This window comes from Pongo pygmaeus, chromosome 16, assembly GCF_028885625.2.
Source record: "Pongo pygmaeus isolate AG05252 chromosome 16, NHGRI_mPonPyg2-v2.0_pri, whole genome shotgun sequence".
Lineage (NCBI taxonomy): Eukaryota > Metazoa > Chordata > Mammalia > Primates > Hominidae > Pongo > Pongo pygmaeus.
In genome coordinates, this window is record NC_072389.2 from 24,890,566 (window position 1) to 24,917,082 (window position 26,517).

A 26,517-nucleotide genomic window follows, 5' to 3' on the forward strand; every position below is an offset into this window, starting at 1 on the left:
GTGTATTGAAACATCACTATGTACCCATAAATATGCACAATTATTATGTGCCAATTAAAAAAATAAAATAAAACAAAATGTTGATAATAACAGCTACATATTTGTGGTGTAGAGTTAAATTGAGAGGGTAATTTATTACTTTAAATTCTTGTATTGGAAAAATACATAGGTTTAAAAGTCAATGAAAAAATAAACAAAACATGATTTGAAAAAAATAAAATAACAGAGGTAATGAAAGAAATAAATGAAATTGAAAGTAAATAGTAAATTCACAAAGTGAAAATTCCTTTGGAAAGATCAATAAAGTTGTTACATACTAGTAAGACTAAGAAAAAAGGACTGATAAAAGAAGAAATATCATTACAGAACCTCTATATTTAAATGATAATAACTATTATGGACAATTCCATACCCACGAATTTGGCAGCTGAAAGTTCTTTAAAGAGACAAATTACCAAAGGTTAAGAACAAATTCATAATGTGAATATTTCTGTATCTATATGTATCTATATATTCTAGGTTTTCTAATTTCTGGCGTATGTTTGCTCATAGTAGCCTCTAATGATCCTTACAATTTCAACAAAGAAATTAAGAAGAAATTGAAAAATTTATTGAAGCAAATGAAAATGGCAACACAACATACCAAAACCTATGGGATACAGCAAAAAGCAGTATAAGAGGGAAATTTATACCTATAATTTCCAAGATCAAAAAAGTAAAAAACCTCAAATAAACAACCTGATGATACATCTTTTTTTAAAGTTCACTATAAATTTTAATCTATGATATAAAGTATTACCTAAAGATATAATTGAACATCATGCATCAGAAAATAAAACATAACAATGAAATGCAATTTTGTAAATACCTCCATGGCACAAGGATTATTTTCCTCAGATTCAACCTTGTAATTGTGTTTTGTTTGCTTTCTGAAAATCACACTTTATAAAGAACACAAGTAGAGCTTGTTAAAATGATTGTCACAGATGTACCGTTTACTAATTCAGAAAACACTACGTTCATTCATTCAATTTTATTCATTAATTACGAAGAATAAAATATAATATTCCATGCTTATCATGAAATAGCGGTTTCTTCTTCCAGTCTAATCAGGGAACTAATAAATGCTTAGTTCATGGCAAAACTTCCATTTGATTTACATTGACTTAATTACTTCTTAGGGTCTAGCCTCATCAATGGAGAAAAAGCAATTTTTCCTGAGGCAACAGCACATTAACAGCACTGAATACAAAATATGGCAAATTCAATGGTTATCAGCACTGCTTTAGGAATTTTGAGACTGTAAATAAAACTATAACCGTAAATAAAAGAAAAGGGCTTATTAATATCTTTTCAGAAGAGTGATACATTTTTCTTGTTATTCTGTTGAATAGCAAGGACTTCCAAACTTAAATGTCTTAAGGCTGAAAATTAGTTATATTCCTCAGATTTTAGCCTTATTAATGAAATTCCAAAAGTATCATAAGATTCAATTTGTTTTGAAATTATAAATTTGTAACAGATTTTTTTTCAAAATACATGCCTTCAAACAACTTATATGCAAAAATCATTCATTCTCAATAATACCTAGCAGTTCACCCCTTGCTTCCCAGAAGTACTCATACACACATGTGAATTTAATAGGTTTTCCTGTTCAAAAAATAAGCTTCTGCCCTTTTAAAAACTTATCAGGTTTTCTTGTGCCAGAATGTTGAAAATTGCACATATTCAAACATAGTTCCCATAGGAACACGTAGTCTTCAACTCTTACACCTTTGAAGACACAGGAGACGGGCAATATAAATGTTCTCTTCTTTCCAGCTGATGTTAGTTAGGTTTGCTTCATGAGATTATCGGAATAAAGGCTTAAATTTTCATTTTCCATTACTCTATCTAGTAAAATTAGACTTAAAGTAGGTAGACTATTACCAGAAGAATTACACAGTGACTGGCAAACTGGCCTAAAATAATCAGGCTTTTTATTTATACTTCCATTTTTTAAGTTGTCATTTGACAATAGCTTCCATCTTTAACAGCAGGCAAAAGAAAATGAGATGCCATGCTATATTAATTAAAATATTCCACAATAAAACAAAATACAAAACCTGAAAATAACTTCAGTGCTATAAACATTTAAAAAGTTACAATTATTAAAACTCTGAATAAAAAGATCTTGAGAACAGGTACATTTCAAAGCAATATTTTACGCACTTTGGAAAAAATAGGTATTTTTCAAATAACTTGATATATGGTTTACATATTTCATACAGTCTCTGAAGTTTTTTTTTCTGCAACACTGTTTTGCATTAAAGTCTCTCATGTTGTCTACCAGATGGGTTCCTGTCTCACTGTCCCAATCTTGGATCTCAGCCACACTGGGTTTAGCTGACGGATGTCATGGCCATCAAGACTGATAGTTCCAGAAGCAGGGTCCTACACCTCAGCAGGAGCGAAAGCACTGTTGATTTGCCAGAACCACTTGGGCCACCGCCAGAACCAGTGCGGTGATAGATCCTGACGGAATGGAAAGGCTGAAATCCTGAAATATGGGCGCCTCTGGGCGAGCGGGATCGCCAAAATGCACGTTCTTAAACTTCAAAGCACCCTGGAAGGTTTTCTCATTTAAGATAACCCTCCCCCCTCGTTAAAAGGCAGGTTGAGCTCTCTCTCCAGGAGCTCCCAGAGGCGCCCCCCGGCACCCAGTCCTTTCATCAACTCCAAGTAAAAAGATCTCAGAACTCCAATGCTTATTCCAACCCAGAAAGCATACATTAGGAAGGAAGAGAGTTCACACCCATGGTCATGTGGGCACTGCCCATCAGCAGCCTCCCTTTTTACAGGACAGAAAGCACAATCAGGTTTCCGGACAGCCTAGTTGCTCCAAAGAAGCCAGCCCGAGCGAATGCCTCTTTCTTTGTTAACTGCATCACATGGTCCACTTTGCTGGCGTATTTCTCTATTTCAGTCATTTCTTTTCCAAAACCTCCAACAGTTCTTACATTTCCAGTACATTCCTCAGCTAGCTGAGTGGCTTGTGCCTGGGAATCCTGGGTGACTTTGTTCAGTTTCAGCAGATATCGTTCATAAATTACATCAATGATTGACACTGGAGGCACCACACTCAAAACAAAGGTGGCCAGATTAGGTGAGACAAAAAACATCCATACTGATGCCTACAGAAGCCCGGCCCCGGCCCTGGCCCTGAGCCCATCTGAGAGGTTTTCAGTCACTGAGCGCCCCAGGAGTGCAGTTTCTGATGAGAGGCGGTTAATCAATTCTCCTGTGCGAGTCTTGTCAAAGAAAGCAACCTCCTGCCCCAGAATGGAGGCGAATAATGAAGTTCTCGGCCTCTTCACAACGCGCTGACCTGAAGTTTGCATGAGGGAGACACGAATGGCACTGGCGGCAGCACCACACAGAAACACGCCACTGAGGCCAAGGCAGAGGCGGGTCAGGTTGTCGCTGTAGTCTACACAGTGGGGTTGGTATAGATGACATCCATGATCTTCCCCAGGAAGAAAGGGGCAGACATGGAGATAACAGTGGACATCGCGAGAAATCCAACCGCAGCTGCCAGCCTCGGGCGCTCAGGGTACGCCAGCCCCAGGAGCTTCCGGGCTCCGAGAGTCCAGGCGCAGCAGGTCGTAGCCGCCCATCCTTCCTGGAGGCGCCGCCGGCCCGCGCCGCCAGGCCTCATCCCCGCCCAGGCAGTGTCGATGGGAGCGCCCAGGAACCCGGTGCGTGGGAGCCGAGGAGCGCCCGGCCAGACAAGAGCCCGGCACCTGCAGCAGCCAGGCGCCCGAGCCCACAACCCCAGGAGCCGCGCGAGGCCCGCGCCGCCCCCTGAGCCGCCCAGACCCCCGCCCCGGCAGCTTCCCTCCAGCGGCGCGCGGCTTCTCCAGCACCGCGCGGCTCCAATGCCCCAGAGCAGCACCGGCCCCGCGCCCCATGGCGGCGCCAGCCTCAGGGCAGTGAACGGCGAGATGAACGCGGGGCGCGGCTGGCCGGGCCGCACGCAGGCTACCGGCAGGAGCCGCCCTGGCTCTGCTGGGCCTGAGGCGCCGATACATCTTAAAGAACTAGAAAAGCAAGAGTAAACCAGACCCAAAATAAGTATAGAAGAAAGGAAAGAATAAAGATAAGTGCAGAAATTAATGAAATTGAAATGAAAACATACAAAATATGAACAAAATGAAAAGTGCGTTTTTTAAAAAAGATAAGCCAAACCACTAACCTGTAGCCACACTAAAAAAAACAAACAACAACAAAAAAAACTAAATAAAATCAGAGATGAAAATGGGGACAACATTATCATTGATACTGTAGAAATTCCTAAGGATCATTAGAGGCTAGTATGAGCAACTACAGACCAATAAATTAGAAAATCTAGAATAAATGGATACTTTCCTAGACACATACAACCTAGCAAGAATGAACCATGAAGAAATCCAAAACCTGAAAAGACCAATAAGTAGTGAGATGGAAACAAAATTTTCCCAGGAAAGGCCGGGCGCGGTGGCTCACGCCTGTAATCCCAGCACTTTGGGAGGGCCAGGCGGGCAGATCACGAGGTCAGGAGATGGAGACCATCCTGACTAACATGGTCAAACCCCGTATCTACTAAAAAATACAAAACAAAACAAAAAAATTAGCCGGGCGTGGTGGCGGGCGCCTCTAGTCCCAGCTACTCAGGAGGCTGAGGCAGGAGAATGGCGTGAACCCGGGAGGCGGAGCTTGCAAGTGAGCCGAAATCACACCACTGCACTCCAGCCTGGGCGACAGAGCGAGATTCCCTCTCAAAAAAAAAAATAAAATAAAATAAAGTTTCCCGGGAAAGAAAAGCCCAAGACCCGACGGCTTTACTCCTGAATTTTACCAAATATTTTTAAAAGAACTAATACCAATCCTACTCAAACTACTGTGAAAAATAGAGGAGGGGGGACTATTTCCAAACTCATTCTACAAGGACAATATTACTCTGATACCAAAACCAAAGACACATAAATAAAAAACAACAGGCCAATATCCCTGGTGAACATTGATGCAAAAATGTTCGGCAACATGCTAGCAAACTGCATTCAACAACACATTAAAAAGATCATTCATCATGTCCAAGTGGGATTTATCCCAGGGATGCAAGGATGGTTAAACATACGCAAATCATTATCATCATCTCACATCAAATCACATCATATCAATAGAATGAAGCACAAAAACTGTATGATAATTTCAATTGATGCTAAAAAAGCATTTGATAAAATTCCACACCCCTACATGATCCAAGCCTTGAAAAAACTGTATGGAAGGAACACACCTCAACATAATGAAAGCATATAGAACAGACACTCAGTTTCATACTAAATGGGGGGAAACTGAAAGCTTTTCCTCTAAGACCTGGAACAAGAAAAGGATACCCATTTTCATCACTGCTATTCAACATAGTACTAGAAGTCCTAAGCAAGTCCTAGTTAGAGCAATCAGTCAAAAGAAAGAAATAAGGGGACACGCAAATTGGAAATAAAGTAATCAAATTACCATCGTTTGAAAAATTAGTAAAGACATTACCAAAAACAATAATAAGCCTCCATAACTTATAAACACAGATGCAAAATTTAAAAATACATATTAGCAAATCAATTCTAGTAATATATAAGAAATATATAATGATTAACTGTGGTTTACTGTGATAATAAAAAGTTATTTTAACATCCAAAAATTAAGCAATGTATTTGAATTGATTAATAGCATTAAAAAGACAGTTCCATATAGTGATCTGAATAGATGTACAAAATTCTACTGACAAAATTATATAAGTAGTCTTGATAAAATGTCAGAGTAGACCAAGAATAGAGGCAAACCTTTTCTTATATTGGAGAGGAGCATCTACATAATCATACATCAAATGTCATACTTAATGACTATATATTGAATGTGTTCTTCCTAACAGTGGGAACAAGGCAAGTATGTATGCCCCTGTAACTTTTATTTAACGTTGTACTGAGGTTTGAGCCAGTAATAAAAAAGCAACAAAAAAGAATGAAATACAAAATTTGGAAGAAAAAAAAACAGCCATAGAAATCTTTATGCACAGACAACACAATCACTTATGTATAAAATCATAAGAAATTTATAAAACAAGACATAAGACCAATGTGAAAATAAATTATATTTCTTTTAAAATTGTACTTGCTAACATTAAAACATAATAAAATGTATACAATAATACTACCCTGAAAACTACTAAGCATTTCGGAGAAAAATTATATATGACCTAAACCCATGTTATAAATTAGAAGACTCAATCATGTTAAGATGCCAATTTTCAATTTGGTTATTAGATTAAATTTCAATCAAAATCCCATCTGCTGTTTGGAAAAAACTGATAGGTTGTTTTTAAAAATGTATATAGAAATGCATAAGACTTATAATAGAAAGATAAAAACCATAATGAAGCATGAATTGGGAGAAATTATTATTCCTGGTTGAAAACTTGTCAAAAGCTATCCTGAACAAGACAAAGCAACATTGGTGTAAGGGAAAATGAATACACTAGTAGAGAAGAATAGAAATGTACAAATACATATTTGATCATTCAATTTAAACAAAGGCACCAAGGCAATTCAAATTGGAAAGAAAAATCTTTCTAACAAATGATGGAACCACTTCCTAAGTCAAAAAAAAAAAAAAAAAACCTTAAGCCCTACATCGTAATGCATAAATTAATTTCAGGTATATAATAGATTTAGGTGTATAGTCTAAAGCTATAAAGATTCTGATATAAAGCATAGGAGAAAATCTGCCCCATCTTCAAGAAAAAAATATTTCTTAGGACATAGAGAACAAAAATTTATATTCACAAGGTGTCTTTACAAATGAAAAAGAAATAATCATAAATATTAAGAAAATAAAAGAGCAAGCTACAGACTAGAATAAGATATTCAAAAATATATACCTGAAAAAGAGCTTGACTACTAAAGAAATCCTACACATCAATAAGAAAAAGATATCCTAATGTCTAACTTGAACAGATGCTTCAAAAAAAGATATACAAATGGCCAAGATGCACATGAAAATACACCTAACATCTTTAATTGTGTGTAAATACAAATTGAAACCACAAAGAGTTACTAATTGTGGAATGCAAAAAAATGACAACACTAAATGATGAACATATGGTGAACAACTCAACCTCTCATAATTTGCTGATGGAAGACTACAATAAAATACACACTTTTGAAAACTAATCCAGTTTCTTACAAAGTTAAACATAAAAATATTTCATATTTATCAATTTCACTCCTAGGCCTTTACACAAGATCAATTGAATGACCACAAAAAGACTTTTTACATACCTGTTTATAGCAGTATTACTGAAGATAGTAGAAACTTTGAAAAAAATCAAATATTCATCCAAAAAAATCCAGATTTTTAAAAAATGTGTATATCTACACAATGGAATACTACTTAGCAATGAAAACAATGAACAATGGAACTAAACAATGAAAATAATGAGATACCAATACACACAACATGAAAGGACCTCAAGAATATATATTAAACAATAATAGTGAGACACAAAATATACAAAGTCCAAGAACAGACAAAAGTAATACATGGATATAGACTTCAGAAATCACGTTGCCTATTGGAGCTGGGAAATGACTGAAAGTGGACAAAGGGAACTTTCTAGCAAGTAGAAATATTGCATATCCTGATTTAGGTTTTGGCTACATGAATTTATATATATTTGTCATTGAATTATATATCTAAAATCTATGCATTCATATACAATTTCCCTCAATACATAATACATAAAAAAACTAAAATTGAAAACTCAGTACTAGACTGAATGACCAAGAAAATCATAATGTTTAAGGTATAGGTCATGCCGGCATCAGAGATCTAGAAGTAGCGGAATTGACGTCATCAGAGTTAAGGCATTTTGAAATACCATGAAACTTGACAACTATATCATGAAAAACCAGCCTGCTTTCTATTTCTTATGTCCTGGCAGTAACTTGTTTGGTTGCATTAATCAAGGATTTGATTCTACATGTTAATTTCATATTATTAGAGAATATTGCCAATTTTGCTTCTCATTCACATTTCCATTTAGAACTTCACTATTTTTTCACAGTAGGAAAGTACAATGCTTCGTATAAAATAGGCATTAGGACTAATTTTCCATAACTCCGTAATGGCAGGAAAAGATGACTCATTTTATATGCATGTTTGAATGTAGATTGCCATGGTTTTAATAGCTAGTGGGAAAGTACACATTTTACAGATATTTTAAGGTAGATTAAACAAAATTTCATTGCTTAGATATGACTATTCTCTTAAGAGCTGAAAAGCCAATGAAATTTGAAGTTGTACCTGTTCTATAATTTCATTCCATGGTTACTAGGAGCTAGTTAGAAAAGCATGTTAAAACTCACCGGTATAGAAGATAAAGTCTGTCAACATCTAGTAGCTATTGTCTTTATCAAATTTCACCGTGGCATTTTCCAAAATTTAGACTATAAAGTTTGAAAACAGGATTAAAAAATTTAAATAAGGCTGGGCGCGGTGGCTCACGCTTGTAATCCCAGCACTTTGGGAGGCCAAGGCGGGCGGATCACGAGGTCAAGAGAGCGAGACCATCCTGGCTAACATGGTGAAACCCCGTCTCTACTAAAAATACAAAAAAATTAGGCATGGTGGCGGGCGCCTATAGTCCCAGGTACTTGGGAGAATGACGTGAACCCCGGAGGCAGAGCTGGCAGTGAGCCGAGATCGCGCCACTGCACTCTAGCCTGGGTGACAGAGTGAGACTTCTCAAAAAAAAAAAAAAAAAAAAAAAAATCAAATGAGTATCTTTCAAAAATAGTAACAGAGATGCTTCAATTTAATTACCATCAATTTGTATATGCAATGAGATTGCTATTTAATACATTTATTCACATTTCCAGGCAACATAAAATAGTTAACATCTTAGGGAATAGAAAAAAAATCAAATGTGACTTGAAAGTGCTGAATTCTCATTTTAACCATCATAAGTCTAGAAACTAAACTCCTATTTTTTAAACAAATGTTAAAAACATGTCTATTAACAGTATAAATTTGAGGGTTAGATTTCACATATATTTTTTAAAAGTGAAAATAAGCAATTGAAATATTTCAGTTGTTTTTTAAAAATGAATTTAATTTCTAGTGTGATTGGATGAGGGAGTACTTGCTTATTTTTGCCTTTCTTGGTTGAAATGTTCAGTATCTTTTAAAAATCAAAACAATGGAGCTCATGGAAATAGAGAATGGAAGGATAGTTACCAGAGGACAGGAAGGGTGGTTTGGGGAGGGGAAAGAGGAGAGGAAGTGGGAATGGTTAACGGGTACAAAAAAAATAAAAATTAGAAAGAATGAATAAGACAGACCAGGCGCGGTGGCTCACACTTGTATTCCCAGCACTTTTGGGAGGCTGAGGCGGGCGGAACACAAGTCAGGAGATGGCGACCATCCTGGCTAACACGATGAAACACTGTCTGTACTCAATACACACACAAAAAAATTAGCCTAGGACCTGTAGTCCCAGCTACTGGGGAGGCTGAGGCAGGAGAATGGCGTGAACCCCGGAGGCGGAGCTGGCAGTGAGCCGAGATCGCGCCACTGCACTCTAGCCTGGGTGACAGAGTGAGACTTCTCAAAAAAAAAAAAAAAAAAAAATTCAAATGAGGATCTTTTAAAAATAGTAACAGACATGCTTCAATTTAATTACCATCAATTGGTATATGCAATGAGATTGCTATTTAATACATTTATTCACATTTCCAGGTAAAATAAAATAGTTAACATCTTAGAGAATAGAAAAAAATCAAGTGTGACTTGAAAGTGCCGAATTCTCATTTTAACCACCATATGGTAAGTCCAGAAACTTAACTCATATTTTTAAACAAATGTTGAAAACATGTCTATTAACAGTATAAATTTGCGGGTTAGATTTCACATATATATTTTAAAAGTGAAAATAAGCAATAAAAATATTTCAGTTGTTTATTAAAAATGAATTTAATTTCTAGTGTGATTGGATGAGGGAGTACTTGCTTATTTTTGCCTTTCTTGGTTGAAATGTTCAGTATCTTTCAAAATCAAAACAATGGAGCTCATGGAAATAGAGAATGGAAGGATAGTTACTAAAGGACAGGAAGGGTAGTCTGGGGAGGGGGAAGAAGAGAGGAAATGGAAATGGTTAATGGATACAAAAAAAAAAAAACACAACTAGAAAGAATGAATAAGGCAGGCCGGGTGCCGCGGCTCACGCCTGTAATCCCAGCACTTTGGGAGGCTGAGGCAGGCGAATCACAAGGTCAGAAGATTGAGACCATCCTGGCTAACAGGGTGAAACTCCGTCTCTACTAAAAATACAAAAATAAATTAGCTGGGTGTGGTGGTGGGCCCCTGTAGTCCTAGCTACTTGGGAGGCTGAGGCAGGAGAATGGCGTGAACCCTGGAGGCGGAGCTTGCAATGAGCCGAGATCACGCCACCGCACTCCAGCCTGGGCGAAAGAGTGAGACTCCGTCTCGGAAAAAAAAAAAAAAAGAATAAGACCTATTATAGTATTTGATAGCTCAGCAGGGGGACTAGAGCCAATCGTTCAATTGTATATTTTAAAATAACTAAGAGTTTAATTGGATTGTTTGTAACACAAATGATAAATGCTTGAGGGGATGTAGACCCAATTTCCCATGATGTGATTATTACCTATTGCATGCTTGTGCCAAAATATCTCATATACCCCATAAATATATATACCTATTATGCACCCACAGAAACTAAAAATAGAAAAGGAAGAAATTTTCAATATCTTTATTTGTTCTGAAAAAGCTAAAATGTATTGTTGTGATTGCAGAACTCTCCATACTATAAGTATTTATAGAATAATTGGTTATAGCACCTCTTTTTTTCCTGCTTGCTCATAGAACGTTGCTACCAATTCCAAGCTCAAACCATGAAGGGCTTGGAAAGCCATGGAGTAAGTGCGTGAATAAACCTTCTAGGCCGGACGCGGTGGTTCACACCTGCAATCCCAGCACCTTGGGAGGCCGAGGCAGCCGGATCACAAAGTCAGGAGATGGAGACAATCCTGGCTAACACAGGGAAACCCAGTCTCTACTAAAAATACAAAAATTAGCTGGGGGTGGTGGCGGGCTCCTGTAGTCCCAGCTACTCGGAAGGCTGAGGCAGGAGAATCGCTTGAACCCAGGAGGTGGAGCTTGCAGTGAGCCGAGATAGCGCCATTGCAGTCCAGCCTGGGCAACAGGGTGAGACTCTGTCTCAAAAAATAATAAATAAATAAATAAATAAGCCTTCTAACAGCAGAAATTTCAGGAAAAAAATAACCATAGTGAACTTGGAAGACTTAAGGAAAGCTATTTATGTTACTCTGAGGAATACAAATCAATAAAAGCTGATGGCTGAAAGGTTCTCATTGGCTGGAACATACTGGTAGCACAGTAATTTCAAAACCCAATGTAGGGTTTGCCAACCACACCACATTTTCTGATTGTATCCAATAAAACGTTATGACCTAGAAACGGTTATCTCTAGTGTAAATTTCTTGAATGACTTTATTTTTTATTCTAACAGGACTAAGCTGATATCAGGGCATTTTAAATAAGGTTTCAAAGAAGGGTAAAATGCTTTTAAGTTAAATATTTCAAAGTCAGCTTCATGAATGTTGATGTTGGAAAGCACACTCATCATTCAGAGGTGTGAGGAATATACAGACAATAACTTGATTACCTTTCTAGGAGTTTGTTAAATTTTCCATTTTGAGAATGCCAACCAATCATCTGTTAATTCTTTAGCCGCATCTAAACCAATGAAAGCTGTTGTAAATCTCTCCATGCTGCAATGCCAGTGTAAAGTCTTCTTGTGTCTTGGTATAAGGGCAGAGTAATCACTTTTCTAAGATGTACCTTAATTTTCCATGCTGATTTAAAAAGTTACCCTTCTCTAAATGCTGCTGATCAGTGTATCTGCCACGTCAACTATGATATTTTAAATGAAAAAAGAAATAAAATTCTTCCAGCATAAAGTCTCATCCACATCAAGCATTATACCCCCAGATGAGAAAGAGAAACCCCAAAAGAATAACTTGAAAAGTTAGAGACTGAGTATCAAAGTTCTTAAAGACAACTTTTAGCTTAATATCAACTTATTATTTCTATAATTTTAAAAAAATTCCATTAATTTACCAATCGTTACATTTCTCAGTCCATGAAAACACTTGTACTTACCATTCTGACCATATACAAGGGTGAAAACTCTTAATGAAAAGTTGCATACATAGATGAATAATACTAATAAACTACCACTCTAGAATGTAAACTACACAACGGCAGAGGCTTCAGTTGTTTGGTTCAGTGCTGTTGTTCTGAAGCCTAGAATGGTGCTTGTCCTAGAGTAGGTACTCAGCAAATGTTTCATAATGAAAATATCTGAAATGAAGCTCTCCAAGTTCTGCATTATCTCATAAAAGTATAGGTATGCCCCACATAACAATGTTTGGCTAACGACGGATCACATATACCACAGTGGGTCCCTTAAAGTTATACTGGAACTGAAAAATTCCTATTGCTTGTTGAGGTCCTAGCTGAAGTATCATTACAGCTCAAACATTATTCACATGTTTATGGTGAGGCTGATGTAAATAAACCTAAAAAGAGAAGACGAACTCCCAAGAAAATACGCAGTGATGGGTGCAACTTTTGCAGAGCTCAACAAGCTCCATAAAAAGTTTTAAAACATGGACACCAACAGCAACAGATTTTCCTTAATAGAGAGAAATGTTCATGATGCATTATTTGCTTATAAGCAAATCTATAAGGAGAGAAAAAAAAAACAATAAGTAAACCACCATGGACATATTTCTAAAAAAGTGACACCTGGGATCTCCAGGAAGTATTTGGAAAGAAGGTCCTGTTATCATGGGAGATGAAAGCTCCGTACATGTCATTGGCCCTGATGACTTTTCAATGGAATAAGATGTGGAAGTGAAAGACGGTGATATCGACGATCCTGACCGTGTGTCTGCCTAGGCTAATGTGTGTGTTTGAGTCCTAGTTTTTAACAAAATAATATAAAAATATAAACAAAAAATAATTTTTTAAAATTAGAAAAAAGCTTTAAAGTAAGAATATAAAGGACAATTAAAACAATCAATGTTGGTAAAGTAAAAATGTCACAGTGAGCTAAAGTTAATTTTTTACGTAAGAAAGAAAACGTTTTCTAAATTTAGTGTAGCCTAAGTGTACAGTGTGTATAAAGTCTACAGTGGTGTACAGTAATGTCTTCAGTCTTCAAATTCACTCACTACTTACTGACTCACCTAGAGCAACTTCCAGTCCTGAAAGCTCCGCTCATGGGAAGTTCCCTATGTGGGTGTATTTTCTCTTTACCTTTTGGATTTTATTTTTACTGTATTTTTCCATGTTTAGGTCTGTTTACATACACAAATACCTATCATCCTGCTACAATTGTTTACCGTATTCAGTACCTCTGGGGCACTGGCTGTATCTCATCTCTAAATGAGATGTGTTCAAAACGTTTTTTTCTGCCAGAAACAATATTTACCTCCATGTACTTGTCAGGTGTCAGCTCAGACCTCACCTGATTGCTCAAGCCTTGATTATAGGCCCTTTTATGTCCATTTGTAATGCCTTCCATATTCTTTATCATCATATCACATCTTGTTTGTAAATTCACTTATGAATATCCTGCAGAAGGCTCAACTCCAAAGGGGCAGTTATGTGTCTAGCTTCTATTTCCTGGACTCAATATTTCTTCAATGTATAAAAAATTACTATTCATCATCCCATGAAATTGTTAATAGTTAATAAGGATAGAGCCCCAAACACAAATAAATACCAGGAAATGCAAAAAACACAAAACAATTTTTTTCTTGTGTAGATCAATGGTGGAATCTAAAATACAACAATCACACTTTTTTCTATATATCTAGAGACATATCTAACAAATGAAGCTTGAAAAGTCACAAAGGAAAAGCACTGGCATTCGTGTGAGGTTAGACTTCTTAAAATAGACCTTTGAACAAAAAGGAAGAGGATCGAGTTCTATAAAACATAGATGAGAATATTTGAAGCACTTCATGAAAATATGACATAATGTAATCTAGAGACAACCCTAAAAGTTTGAAATACAATAGAAAAGGGAAGATCAGACTTCTTTTCAACTAGTATAGGATACATGTCTTTTATTACATATAAGTGTTGCAGAGGGCAGCATTAAATCCCTTTAGTGGGTTTATCAACCTTGATATTATTGACAGTTTGAACCAGAAAACTCTTTCTTGTGACAACCAGAAATGACTCCAGACATTAGCAAATGTCACCTGAGGGGTAAATTAGCCCCGGGTTGTTCTATAGGTTTCAGGCAGATTTGGCAAAAAGCATGGATGTCAGAAATATAGTGATGGTTTTATTGTAAATTTGATGATACTAATTATCATCAATTAATGATATTATCATTGGTTATTGAAGGTTAAGCATCGCTAACCTTTGAAGGTGAGAGAGTCATGGTATCTCAATCAAACACTAGTGTTGTAACTTTCTTTCTTTCTTTCTTTTTTTTTTTTTTAAGACACAGCCTTGCTCTGTCACCAGGCTGGAGTGCAGTGGCATGATCTTGGCTCACTGCAACCTCCACCTCCCAGGTTCAAGCCATTCTCCTGCCTCAGCCTCCCAAGTAGCTGGGATTACAGGCATCTACCACCAGGTCCAACTAATTTCTGTATTTTTAGTAGAAACAGGGTTTCACCATGTTGGCCAGGATGGTCTCAATCTCCTGACCTCGTGATCTGCCTGCCTTGGCCTCCCAAAGTGCTGGGATTACAGGCATGAGCCACCGCGCCCGGCCTATAGTGTTGTAACTTTCAAACATTATTGATCCAAAAAACCTCCGTTGAAAGATACAAGTAATCAGCATTTAAAAGATTATAATTAAGTGCCAGTTTCATATACTGGATGGGAGAATAAAGAAATCTCAATGCCTGACTCATCTTCACCTCTACTCTGTGAGACAGCGAGCAATATCCTTTACAATATTTTCCCTCACTTTTCTCATCTTTACACTGAAGGTGTGAATTATTTCTTAGTCCCATAATAGCTCTAATATTCCATGATCATATGACATCATTTTGTGTATATCAAAGTTAGTAAAATAAAAATAACCACTCTCTTCTGATACAGGCATCGTAATGTACCACAACTGATATTAAGCATAAAAAGATTTGTATAGATTATGTAGTTTTTGGAGGTTTCCCTCGATCAAAAGCTCAATAGCCATTTGAAGGTACCTGAAGTTCTATTAGAAACTCGCATTTCTTTGAGTTAAAGCAACTCTTTTCAATCTGTGTTGTATGGATACTCAAGAGCATACATTAAAGGGCAGTAAGCCTGCAAGGCTCTAAAGCTCCAATAATTCAAACAGAATACACAAGCTTTAATGATGTTATTTACTGAGGTGTGGCCAAAAAAACCTCTGAATATAGAATTTGGCTAGATATAAAAAAAGACTGCAAGGTATAAAATATATTTTTAAACGTGCATAGAGCTATTAAACCATGTGTGGTTTATAGGCAATGGATGGAAATTCACTCATTTTTCTTTCCAAGGCAGCCTTCTGAGGAAGGACGGTGCCTCTATAGAGCAGTGTCTGGGATAAACAAGCCTGGAAATTCAGACACAAAGCCCTGGTAATTCTGAGTGTAGAAATATATGTCATGTCATCATACTAAAAGGGCAGGGAGCAGTGTGCAAAAATTACATGGTTTTGAAACAGGCATGTATGTGGAAACCCAGCAGAAGCCAATGCATTCTTTACTACATCAGAAAAAGAGCCATAGGTTTGCAGCACATAGGTAGAAGGAAGGAGTTGCAGAGCTACTAGGATAAGCTAAAGGGGCTGACCACCTCCTTTCAATAAGCCAAAACTATTTTTTCCATGGCAGTTGTAGATCTGCCCTCTCACCTCTAAAAACAGTTCACATTTAAGGATTCTGGGATTCAAGATGATAAATAAAATACCAGCAATCTATATTATTAAGTTGTAGAATTAACCATACTGCATGCAATATATTTTCAGGAATATCTGATTTTCTTAAAGTTACTCATTATACAAAGCTAAAGTTGTCCTAACTTGTAAATTATTGCATAACAATTGACTTTCAAGTCCATAGAACTCCTAATGAATCAATCATCAGAATGTCCCTGGTTCAGAAGCAAGATGATGTTATTCAGAATCTATTGGAAAGCTTTGCTACTATGGTTTAAGAGATTAATTCAAATATTGTATTTCCCAAATATAGTTAACAATAGATATACCTCACTTACGAAAGAAGCTGAATCACTTTAAAACATCCTCTTTTCTACCCTCTTCTTTCTTCCCTTCTGCTTTCTCTTTCTCCTCCATTTCCACTTTCTGGTCTTCTAACTCTTAGAGGCCCACCTCCCCCAGAAAACCATCCTTTAGGCTGGAGCCCCTCCCAGGCCTATTCCCATAGGTATGTCTCTCCCACTGCATTTACTGCAACTCTCCCTCACTACTATAGGCTTCTGTGGACAGGATGAAGCCCACTTACATTTTAAATTCCTAGTTTCTACTACTAGTTTTTGATGTGCAATAGCATCCAATAAATATTATTTCAATCAATAATTAAATAAACAAACTGTTGGCCAGATTTATCCAACATACGAACTGAGAAGACACAGTACAGCCTCGTGCTTTCTTCCTAATAGAGTAGAGCAAGTTATGTTTTCAAGGTGAGAATAAGGGACAAAATTGGCATTCACATGAAAACTGGCATTTAAATACATGGTCTGGAATTAGTTCCAATTAATAATTATGATTTGTGTATGAAAAGTTTAGGACTGAAAAGAAGCAGCCCATTCCATCACTGTGAACTGATTTCATCACTTTCCAAAGAACAGAAAATTACATGGCATGATTACATAATAACAGCCAAGGGCCACATCAATACCTCACTATTAAAAGTATTTTGCTCAACTAAAATGATGTTTTCCAAAGCAATGGAGAGTACAGCACTCAAGGCTATATTTTCTACTATAAGACTATGAAGAATATTCTTCAAAAATTAGATTTATGGTCACTATAAGATATGTATTTTGAAAATAAAATGAGTTAAAATTTCCTGTCAAAATACCTCTTACTTTAGAAACTAATCTCAGAGATCATTTAACCAGGAGATGTAATTTCTGATTATACAACCAAAAAGGATAAGGAAAGTTTTGTTTTATTATTCTATTTCTAAATAATCCTGTATCTCTTTCCTGTAATATTTACTAAATATATATTTTAACCAGGGATGAGGTTTCTCATTATTCTTCTGATATTAATTACTTCTTATTCTTAGGTTAGAAATTTGGAACCAAAGTAGAAATATTACATCAAATCTTATGGAAAAAGAACATTTCTCCCCTCTAAATCAGAAATGTAACACTCAGCAGCTGACAGGAAGTAAACTATGCCTAATTCTACGTCATTGCTCTTTGACAGAATTTGTTTTTCAATCAAACTCTATGATGTACTTACAGTAAAGGCCATAATTTATCTAATCTGTGTGTATATAAACATATATACACATATACATAATTATAATAAAGGTACATACAGAAACCTATTTAATGGCCATCCTTAAAGGAGTCTTTCAAAACTCACTACATCTAGTAATTATTACTAATCATCAATGATGTTTTCACACCCATTTCAGTTGCACAAAATTATAGTAAAGCATACATTCTCTCTCTGAACTTAATCTTCACTCCAACAATCGAATTTTTTCCCATTAATATTATCCATTTTCCCAAAACCTCTTCAATTCCCATAAACATTGAGAACTGTTATCTCACCCTAGAGTAACTTCAACATTTTCTATAGAGGATTTGAGATGAGATTGGCCAATTTGATGAAAGGAAATGGGAGAATGCTTGAAGGAGAAATAACCATTGACAATACTTGCAGAGGTATCCAAGTAGGTAGAAATTACACTGAGTTCCTCCTTCCTTTTGTCTTCGTAAAGAGCCATTCAAAAGCCAATGATGGAGAAGCCTACTCATACTACTAATTACTTCTCTCGGTGAACTTGCACTTCACAAAAGATCTAGGTGCCTAAAGCTGCTCAGCTTATTATAAAGGTATACTTGATCATCAACTTCAGTTTACATGCTTACATCAATTCTAAGGAAATACTAAGTTACTAATCCATGACCAATAAAAGAATGAAAATTTCAGTAAAACCCTTACGTGCAACTCAAAATTGTTACACTGGGAGAATCAGGTTAAACTAGATTTAATATGTTACTATGATGGTATATTAGATGCTGTTTTTTTCTTCAACATAAAGCATGCAATTTAGGATTATATGTTAATTGAAAAGTTGTAAAATGAATATGACTGTATATTAGAACCTGGTGTGTTTGTCTGATTTAGTAGGTCACATGGGCGTGCCAGGGTATAAAGTAGCTGACATGTCAAGTGTCTTACAGCCATATAGGTATGTTTCAGATCATGTAGAGGGAGCCCCACAATGCCTTCTGCAAAAAAGGGTTTCCCATATGTACATTTAATTTGCATAGATTTCACTATATGCCTTTCTGCCAAAAGGAAAGATAATGGGATAGGGATGATGTAAATGATGATGGTTAAAGCCCCAGTTAAAGTATTAACTATGATCCAATTTTAAGCGTGATCTAATAATCCCCTATGAGGTACCTACTATTATCTCTATTTTACTGATGAGAAAACGAAAGCTAAGATAATTTAAAGAACTGTTTTCAAATCATGCAGTAAGTGACAAATCTTAAATTTTAACCAAGTTTTATCTCTTTAGGAATGATGATGACACTTAAAAGGGTTATTATTAGGTTAAGTTAGAAAATACAGGAAAGGCACTCAGACATGGTAATACTGTTTAACATTTTTATTACTGCTTTGTACACTGTTGAGGGAATGGTTCTTTTCTTCTTTAACTCTCATGCTGGAACAAAGTTGGGGAAGAAGGGCCAAAAGCCCTTGTCTGTGCCTTCCTGGTTATGGCAAACTATATTTACTCATTAAGGTTAAGTGACTAAACAACTGTTGATTATAGTTAATAAGACTGTATTGTATACTTCAAACTTGCTAAGAGAGCAGATCTTAAGTGTTCTTAACAACAACAAAAAGGTACATATGTGAGGTGGTAGATTTGTTAGTTAACTTGATTATAGTAGTCATTTCACAATGGAAATACATATGTGTATCAAGCCATTAAGCAGTAAATGTTACATATGTAGTTTTGTCAATTATATTTTAATAAGGATAGAAAAAGATTAAACAACTAAAAAAAACTTACTGATTTTTAGGTTAAAGGCAAATCTAACAGTTGTGTGTCAAGATGTGACACTAAGAAGCCAATAAATTAAAAAGTTGCACTATATTTAAAACAAAAATACAAACAGAATCTCAGAGTTCAAAAATTAAAGGCATTAATTGTGATAGTATAAAAGAGGAATCCATAAGCTTATTACTAGCATTCTTTTGTTGTGGAGGATCACAGTGTAGTAATTATTAGAGCTACCCTAAAATGATAATTCCATATTTTGCTAGGTTATATGAATAAGTCCTGTGTTTTTCAAATCTTCTCCCCAGAAATATTTAATTACAACTCTTTTCAATATTAAAAGACGTGGGTTTCCAGAAAATTACAGTTTATTTTTTTCTTACTCAAATTAATTTAAAAATGCACACAACAAAATTAGCCGGGCATGGTGGCAGGTGCCTGTAATCCCAACTACTAAGGAGGCAGAGGCAGGAGAATCGCTTGAACCCCTGAGGTGGAGGTTGCAATGAGCCAAGATAGCACCACTGCACTCCAGCCAGGGTGACAGAGTGAGTGAGACTCTGTCTAAAAAAACAAAAACAAAAACAAAGCAAAACAAAACAAAAACCACACACCATCAAAGGTTATTCCAAAAGAGAGGTGATGGTTAAATTTCCAGGACTTTTTGATTCACTTCTGCACCCTTCAGTGGATGATCACCCTTGAATGCAGAGAACTGCCTCCTGAGGTTTATATTCCCACTCACTGGCCACTCCAGAGTTTGTCCATAGCCAATGCCTACTTGCCATAGGGTTCTACAGCCCAGGCCTTTAGCTCAAGAGAAAACTCAGGTGCAATTCACACTCTAGAGGTCCCACTGGAATCAGTTTGAACCTCATCTCCATCTGAGCCTGCTCCTCTGCCTGTCTTGATTCCCGAGTAACATTAGAAGTTTCTGCAGAGAGCACACATGCGCAAGAATTCCAATCTCAGCTTCCAGGGAATCAAAGCTAAAAACAAACTCATGATGATCTGCTTTTCAAATCCGTCAACCTCTTTTCAATCTCCATCCTTCTTCGACTTTATGTAATTTCCAAATTTGTTGATGACCGCTGCTTTTCCTTAAACTCTATTCTTACAAAATCTCTAAAATAAGATTTTCATATCATTTTCCATACATCCCTTTCATTCTTTCTCACTGCACTTTACTGGAGCATCTGTTTCATTCTCTTATCCTTTACCTCCTATCCTGGTAAAATCTCATCTACCATGAGGCTTCATATCAGATAAATGCCAAACCCTCAAATGTATATTATTTTCCCCTGCCTAAAACAGTATTTTTCACAGACCTAATCATCATCCTGTGTTCTTTATCTGTTAAAGGCATCACTATCTCTGAAGCCACTGAACCTCGAAGACTTCGTGTTCACATTCATCTTTAATCCTTCATATGCTCCCTTATTTGTTACACCAGTTAGTGATCAAGCCATGGCAACAGGAGCTACATTTTACCTTGGCAGCTCTTTCCCCCTTTCCTTTAACATTGCATCAGGAAAGCTTATGCTTCCCTAGAAACATTTCATACACCTCCAAATGTATCTCCCTTCCTCCAATCTGCTGGGCCAGCCACCTACTCTTCATCCAGCCACTACAGTTTTTTTCCAAAAGATGTCTTCTGGCACTGTGACCCCCCTTTTTAAGAGCTTTGCAGTTATACACATTTACTGTAAGTAATTTCTCAGTTGTTTTAAAGCAGTATCCGAAGACTATTACAAGGTGTGGGAAATCTTATTTTTCCTCTCATTTTGCCAAGCTTCCCAAGACCGCAGAGAATACTAGTTTATTTGCCATTCCATACATATATCACGCCTTTGTATATTTCAGTGTCTGTGTTCATGTTTCTCCCTCTTCCTGTAGTGTCCCTGACCCTTCACCTACCAAACTCAACTCCTTTTGTGGCTAAATTCCAGTGACTCACTTTTCATGTGGTATTTCACCCAACATATTCTCCCTCCCTCATGAATCTGTAATACATGCTTATATCTCCATTATGAAAGTTTAATATTTTGGCTAATTTCTAATTTTGTGTGTATATTTGTCTTTCTTAGAGCGGTGACTATAAATAGTTAGAAACATGAAGATCGTTAATCAAGTTTTATGTTTCTTCTGGTGTGTAGCACAGAGCTTTGCACAAAATTGTTGCTTAGCAAAAGTTTGGAATGCAATTCTAAAATTATGACTTGCTACTTAGTCAATTAACAGTCATGACTATGGCAGGTTATTCAAATAACCACTTAAAAATAGAAAAAAAGGAGATAATTAGATGCTAAAAGTAAAATTGAAATACTGCCAATTAAAATCACATGGCTAGTAACAAAAAAGACAATTCATACTCTTAAACTACTTTCATTTTAGGGTATTAAGAGGATTCCAATTATCTGGATAATAAAATAAATTAAAATGTATCCTGAAAGATAATTCAACTGTAAAGAGCATATCTCATTTTCAATATTTGCCTCAGATTAGATGTTTTGAAAAATCTTAAGCAACACGCATAAAATTAAATGTAGGCAGTTACCGAGAATATAAATTAAACATTCTTAAGCATCAAGTTTGCCCTATGAGTTTCCTTAAAAATATCAGTGTTCAATATTGGAGAAGCATCATTCAAATTATAGAATTTTTAAGAATTTAAGGACAACATATTTTTAATGATAACCTTTTGAAGTAAAACATTTCATTCTTTCACTCTTTACCTCTCCTTTATTTTTTATGCCATCAATCAGATAAATGTCAAACGAATTGCCTTGTTTCTAAATATATGTTCCCATTCCTTTGCTCTAAACCCAAATATTTATGAACTAGAAAAGAAACCCTTCTTTAATGGTAGAACATGGTTTGATTCTGTAGGACTCGAGAGATGCATGGCATGGACAAAAATCAAAGAAAGTGTCAAAATTCCTGTACTACAATAAGGTCGTGTCTATGCAGACATGGTGAAGAGGTAGCATTGAAATTCAAACTTACTTCAAAATAGTTTATCTTCCCTGGCACAAACTGAAACTTTTATGATGCTGTGGAGAGTATGAATCATGACTAAGTCCAGTTGACTAAAATATCTTGAAAACACAGTAGCTCTTGACACATTAAATAGAACCTCAAACTGCCCATATGTTCCAAGACTCACTGAAATAGTTTGTCAGTTGTACTCGTGTTTGTTCTATTGAGATAGCCCACTCGCTTTCTTTCCCTCCTTCCTCCCATCTTTCTTATTTCCTTCATTTTTCCTCTCTTCCTTTTTTCAGTTGGCTTTCTAAGCTACTCTAAATTACCAATATAAATCCAATGCCTTCTTATTTATTTGCAAAGAGCAAATACCATTCGTGTTATTCAGTGGCCACCTTGTGAAAGCTGACTGCTCCTACAGTGATTGAATTTCTTTTTTTAAATTTAATTTAGTTTTATTTATATATATATTTTATTATTATACTTTAAGTTCTAGGGTACATGTGCACAACGTGTAGGTTACATATGTATACATGTGTCATGTTGGTGTGCTGCACCCATTAACTCGTTATGTATATCTCCTAATGCTATCCCTCCCCCCTCCCCCCACCCCACAACAGGCCCCAGTGTGTGATGTTCCCCACCCTGTGTCCAAGTGTTCTCATTGTTCAATTCCCACCTATGAGTGAGAACATGCGGTGTTTGGTTTTTTGTCCTTGTGATAGTTTGCTGAGAATGATGGTTTCCAGCTTCATCCATGTCCCTACAAAGGATTTCTATCTGTAATCATCAAGCGGGGCAACAGAACTAAGAAGATATAAACAGCATTTAGCACAGTATACTACTTTGAAAAACAGATGAATTTTTTATGTAAAATGCTACTGAAGCACTCACTTAAACTTAACCATTCAATTTTCTACCTCGAGCCCCAAAGCCCTCTTTGCTGCCTAAGATATTTTTCTTTATCTAGCATGCCTGATGTTGCAGGTCTCTTTCTCACTCCTTATTCTGCAAGACATGCTCAGATTCTCTTTCCATTCAATTTATGACATAATTCATTGAATGCTACAGCCTACTTGAGGATTTTTAAGAAATATTTTCTTTTTTTTTTCTTTTTTTTTTTTTGAGACAGAGTCCCGCTCTGTCGCCCAGACTGGAGTGCAGGGGCGTGATCTCGGCTCACTGCAAGTTCTGCCTTCCGGGTTCACGCCATTCTCCTGCGGCAGCCTTCCAAATAGCTGGGACTACAGGCGCCCGCCCCCATGCCCAGCTAATTTTTTTTTTTTTTTTTTGTATTTTTTAGTAGAGACGGGGTTTCATCGTGTTAGCCAGGATGGTCTCCATCTCCTAGCCTCGTGATCCGCCCGCTTCGGCCTCCCAAAGTGCTGGGATTACAGGCGTGAGCCACCGCGTCAGGCCAAAAAATGCTATGCTTATTTTCTTATTTGGTTTTCTAAACTAATTAGATTATTTGCAATTCACAATTTCTTGCTTTCACAAAAAGAGTAGATACTGGGAGGCCGGGGGTCTCTACTAAAAATACAAAAAAAAAAAAATTAGCCTGGAGTGGTGGCGGGCACCTGTGGTCCCAGCTACTCGGGAGGCCGAGGCAGGAGAATGGCGTGAACCCAGGAGGAGGAGCTTGCAGTGAGCCGAGATCATGCCATTGCACTCCAGCCTGGGCGACAGAGCCAGACTCCGTCTCAAAAAAAAAAAAAAAAATAGAAAATAGAGTAGATACTGGGAAAATTTGAATCTGTTCAATGCCTGGCACCTTTTCTAAATATCCCCCATTATATCCAGTATTGGCAAAATTCATCCCTAACCCCCAACTCCTGAGCTGAAAACCATGTGTGAGGATGCTTCCGATACTGAGCATCCTGGCTTCTGCTCTGTCAAAGACCAACCCAGCCTCGGCACCAACCACCTTGTGAAAGAACACAGTTCTGTTCTGCAGATTCTCTTTAGTGAGGTCTGGAGGTTCTCGCTGTCATGCTAAACAAGAGTTTGAGACTTGGCAGCCCAATACATGGCTGCCTCTGTACTGCACCACAGCAGCCGAAATCTTCGCAGCTAGCCAAAAGCTAGTGAAAATGTCAAAGGTACAAAGCTCCTCTCAGAGCTCCAAAGAAGCAAGAGAGCTTTCAGCAGGATCATAACAGGTGCATCAAAGTAATGCCAAGGGGAGAAAAAGGCTTCTTGGACCTAGCAACAAATAAAAATTATAAAAATAAATATGCACACATAAACCCTGTTTTATATTTGTCAAAAAAGCCCCTTTCAATATTCAGCAAGTAACTGCCAAAGGATCAAAAGAGACCTGTATAAACTACAAGAGGTGACAAGTATAAGACTTATTTCCAGTTTAAAGAAGATTGAAATGTCTCACTTTGGAATTTCAAGTACTGCAGTACTTCTGTGACACTTGGGGCTTAAACTGCACAAAATGTACTTTTAACGGGCAAAATGTATGTGAGAGACAATGAATATAGACTTCGTGGCCGGGAGCGGTGGGTGGCTCATGCCTGTAATCCCAGCAATTTGGGAGGCCGAGGCGGGCAGATCACGAGGTCGAGAGATCGAGACCACCCTGGCCAACATGGTGAAACCCCGTCTCTACTAAAAATAGAAAAAAAAAAAAAAATTAGCTGGGCGTGGTGGCAGGTGCCTGTAATGCCAGCTACTTGGAAGGCTGAGGCAGGAGAATCGCTTGAACCCGGGAGGCAGAGGTTGCAGTGAGCCGAGATCACGCCATTGCACTCCAGCCTGGGGAAAAAGAGTGAAACTCTGTCTCAAAAAAAAAAAAAAAAAAAAAAATTTTAAATTTAATGAATGCAGACACGAGTTACTGTTTTCTATTCATTTTCTAAATACTGTTGCGAATGTGAGAACTTTTTAGAACATGTGAAATATTTGCCGGCTTCGGCTGGGCACGGTGGCTCACGCCTGTAATCCCAGCACTTTGGGAGGTTGAGGCTGGCAGATCACGAGGTCAGGAGATCGAGACCATCCTGGCTAACATGGTGAAACTCCGTCTCTACTTAAAATACAAAAAATTAGCCGGGCATGGTGGCGGGCACCTGTAGGCCCAGCTACTCTGGAGCCTGAGGCAGGAGAATGGCGTGAACCCGGGAGGCAGAGCTTGCAGTGAGCCGAGATCGTGCCACTGCACTCCAGCCTGGGTGACAGAGGGTGATTCCGTCTCAAAAAAAAAAAAAAAAAAATATATATATATATATATATATAAATACCTCTTGGGTTTTTTCTTTTCTTGGCTATACAAAATCTCTGTGACTCTAAATTAAAAGGAACAAAGAAATAAGAAAGGTGTTCCTCAAAATCTTATTAAGTGATAAAGAATTAAATATTAGGCTAAGATTTCCCTTCATTGGGATTAATTATTTTCCCTTAATGTTTTACTATAACATCTGGTGACATATTGAAAAGTTTATATTGTACAACTAAAGTAATGATTTAAATATGTATACCCTGTATATGGACATAGCATAATTTGTTTAATCATCCATCTACTATTGGACCTTGAAGTTTTCCTACCTTTATTATCCTGAGAGACACATCATTGTTATTTCAAAAGATTTTTACTCTATTTTATTATTTTCCTGTGTTAAGCCAAGGTCTTCAAGAAATTAAATTATACCAGCTTTACTCTAGTAACTAAATTGATTAATTCATTCAGCGAAAAGAGAGAGTTCTCTTATACAGACTATATAATTGAAGAGTTTATGGAAAGAACACTGTCTTTGCATGCAGATTGGACTTTAAGTTCAACCATTCCCTGGCACTATAACATTAGGTATTATTACCTAATATTCAAATATTGTGCCCTAATCTGTAAAATAAGAGATAAAGTAATATCTCTTTGACTTGTAGGAAGTATTAAATAATACAACCTATGTAATTATCTAATAAGAATTCTAGAACATAATAAACAAGGCATCATAGTCCTTTTCTATCCTACCAAAGGTAAGAAAAATGACATCTTAGGGCCTGATCATCTTATATAACACACTTGCAACTCCAGGTTTAGTATTCTGGTATTACAGCAGTTAATTTTCTGAAACTAAATTGTTTTCCTATTTTCGGAATTGTCTCCAAACTTCTCTCAGTTTCAGTGTTA

General features: G+C 36.8%; 1 pseudogene; it reads right to left on the bottom strand.

Annotated features, from left to right (window-relative positions):
- Positions 1-633: 633 nt before the first annotated feature.
- LOC129028711 (ATP-binding cassette sub-family B member 10, mitochondrial-like) lies at positions 634-13,717 on the bottom strand (annotated as a pseudogene).
- Positions 13,718-26,517: the final 12,800 nt, after the last annotated feature.